Consider the following 2,500-nt stretch of genomic DNA (forward strand, 5'->3'; position numbering starts at 1 on the left):
TGTATATTATGAAAATTTATTAAATTTGACAAACAATTCAAGTATTTATATAAACAAAGGCGAAAATAGAGGAATTACTCAAATTCCGGGACAAAAAAAAAAAAAAAAGACCTATGTACCACACGTTTCAAACACGCTTTTCACAGTCGTGCGCGGAATATTGCCACTGGGAAAATTGCCACTGGGTCAATTGCCACCGGGAATATTGCCACTGGGAATATTTCCCACCTAGGAATATTGCCACCCGGAAAATTGCCACTATGAAAAATTAATTTTTTTCATTTAATATAGTTTTATGAACTTTAAATCACTTAGAATTACGATATGGAATAAAGAACACAGGGCAGCAAATTATTTACTTTTTATTATAGTTTTAGGAATATTATATCACTTAAAATTACATTAAGGAAATATATAGGAGAAAGAATACAGAACAGAACTTGTTTATTTCCAACACTTTAAAACAATTACATAAAAAAAATAGAGTACATAAATAAAAACAGAACTTGTTTATTTAAAAAAAACATGCATATTATATGCAATTGAACGTAAATATCTAATTTTATCATTATAAGTGCTGTATTTCAATAGAATGTTCTTTATTTTGGCGTTTAAATGTTGGTACTTTTTTTTTTGTCGGGAAGTGAGTCCCCTCGTTCTAAATGGATTCTCTTAATTGTTGCTAAGCGTTCTTCATCTTTAAGTGCGTCAATCAGCCGCCAGATATTGGGGTGGGCATTACTTACTGATTTATTAAGCAAATTATGAAACGCCTCTACGTTGTTATTTGTTCGTGGTAAAGAGTTGACTACACGGCTATAAACATTCCAGAAACTTAGTGGAAATGTACCTGTAACTCTTCGTCTGTTATTCCTTGTCCCTCTCTCAATTCCTATGTATGTAGATTCGAAATAAGCGAGAAATTCCTGCGGTATGGCATCATCATCTGACAGTTCTTCGAAAACCCAAATAACATCTTGAGTTGGCACAAAGGCAAGGGCAGAAAAATTTCTCATTTTTAAAGAGAATTCATTGTTGTTGTGGTAATCTTGTTTAAAACCCAATTCAACTATCTTTCTATAAAGCGATTGAGAGAAATGGAAGAAACACCCATTAAGAAAAACGTCTGGGAAAGTCGCCTTTATTCCATTAAAACAAGCCTTTTCAAAATCAATTGTAATATTTTCGGTTTCTTCACCACCTAAAAATTCACTCAATTTTTCATAAACTCTTCTATATGTTACCTCGGTCTTGTTAGGTAAAAGAGCAAAGACACGTGGTATACTCAGTTTATCTTGCTGTACATGTATGGTTAAAAGTTGATAATAAAATTCCGGAGCAACTTTAAATGTACCGTCAATTGCCCAATTCTTAAAACGTTTTAAACCTTGTAGCCCAGCATCAAATGCAAACATCAATATGCGATCCACATCGTCGATACCTGAATCATATTGAAGGAAAGTTTTCCCGCCGTCTATGACTGTAAATTCTAGTGGTATCGAATATCGTGCCCTTCCACATGGAACGGAAGGAAAATTTGAAAGTTTTTGTCTCCACTTCCTAATATTCCTGCTTATGTGCCTTGTATTGGGCATTTGAGATAGGACAGATTCACCGAGAGACGCAGTAGATTGACCTACCAGGACGCGACTTGACTGATGAGACGTTTTCCCTTTTTCATTTAACGATTCATGATCTTTCGTTGACGAGTTTGTATGTTCGTTTACATGTTGCAAAACTTCAAAGTCGTTGTCCGATGTTTTTTTGTATGTAGTCTAGCCTTGCAGTTTCTCTTCTTTCGTTGACTACACACCCAGTATATAATTGTACCGTCCTTATTTGTTCCATGTTTATGGTACATGAACTGTTGCTCATCAACAAGCATATCGTTCCCACGTTCACTCTTAATGATGGACACCATTGTGGGTTGAAGTTTCCAGAAATACTAAACTCTAAATACTAAAATTCGTTATTGTGATATTTTTGTTTATAAACAACTTAAAAATTTCCTAAATAATGAAGGTTTGGAAACCTATCTAAAATTCTTAAGAGGTAAACAGTTGTCGAAACAATAACAGATAACAAGGAAGATCTTGAATGGAAAACTGATAGTAAAAGTCGGGGATATAAGGTAATAAAGTTGTAGGTCTGTTTGTTTGTTTTAAACCATTCCTATGGGTTTAGAGTTACAGTTTTACACTGAGAAATAATTTCACTTCATTTAATTTAAAAAATAATAATAATAATAATATGGTGGCGATTTTCCGGGTGGCAATATTCCTAGGTGGGCAATATTCCCAGTGGCAATTGACCCAGTGGCAATTTTCCCAGTGGCAATATTCCTAGCAAACTTCACAGTATATCTATTTTTTTTTTTTATGATTATCACTCTCCCCTTGCACTGATAACTTATCAGTGCCTGTATGTGCTCGTTTCATTGTGTTTGAATTGTAATGTGTCGTTAAACTGAAACTCTATTTCGGTTTTTTGTATATTGTCG

At 34.0% G+C, this 2,500-nt stretch overlaps 1 protein-coding gene across 1 annotated transcript in view; it reads right to left on the reverse strand.

Annotated features, from left to right (window-relative positions):
- LOC137626522 (uncharacterized) overlaps positions 1–2,500 on the reverse strand; it is a gene marked incomplete at its 3' end in the record, with an annotated part of 185,572 nt that overhangs the window by 149,825 nt on the left and 33,247 nt on the right. The gene's annotated exons all lie outside the window — the stretch shown is intronic.

The sequence above is a fragment of the Palaemon carinicauda genome, chromosome 34 (assembly GCF_036898095.1).
Source record: "Palaemon carinicauda isolate YSFRI2023 chromosome 34, ASM3689809v2, whole genome shotgun sequence".
Taxonomy (NCBI): Eukaryota; Metazoa; Arthropoda; class Malacostraca; order Decapoda; family Palaemonidae; genus Palaemon; species Palaemon carinicauda.